We start from the raw sequence: 493 nt of genomic DNA on the forward strand, positions 1-493 counted from the left end.
ATTGGAGCAGTTCATATTTAGTAATCCTCTGTAAAACACGCCATAAGAGTTCAAAGCTCAGCCAATTATCAAGCTAGAGAAAATTGGTCAATGGTGTGATTTCTTCAATTAAGACTTCTATAAGAAATGTAAGAATTTAAACTGTACTTGTACTTTGCCATCCACTACAATGTTATTAATGGACTTACTGTGAAACAATGAAACTGTGTCACATGACCAAATGCATGTGACACCCATGTTTCCAACAAGTAAGATACAAGTAAAAATGAAGCCATAAGCAGCTGTGTGTGTGCGCAAGTGTGTGTGTGTTCGGCCACTAGATTGCGCATTCCTAATTTCAGGCGGGTAAGTAATCTGTTGCAAACTGGAGGGGCGGGACTATATCGCTCCATCTCCGTGGACTCCGCCCCTGCACTCAGCCACAGGAAACCCTGTCAGTGAGGGCAAGGGAGAGAGAGGGGGAGAGAGAGAGAGAGAGAGAGAGAGAGAGAGA

This window comes from Anarrhichthys ocellatus, unplaced genomic scaffold, assembly GCF_004355925.1.
Source record: "Anarrhichthys ocellatus isolate YVR2014 unplaced genomic scaffold, GSC_Weel_1.0 scaffold144, whole genome shotgun sequence".
NCBI classification, from domain to species: domain Eukaryota; kingdom Metazoa; phylum Chordata; class Actinopteri; order Perciformes; family Anarhichadidae; genus Anarrhichthys; species Anarrhichthys ocellatus.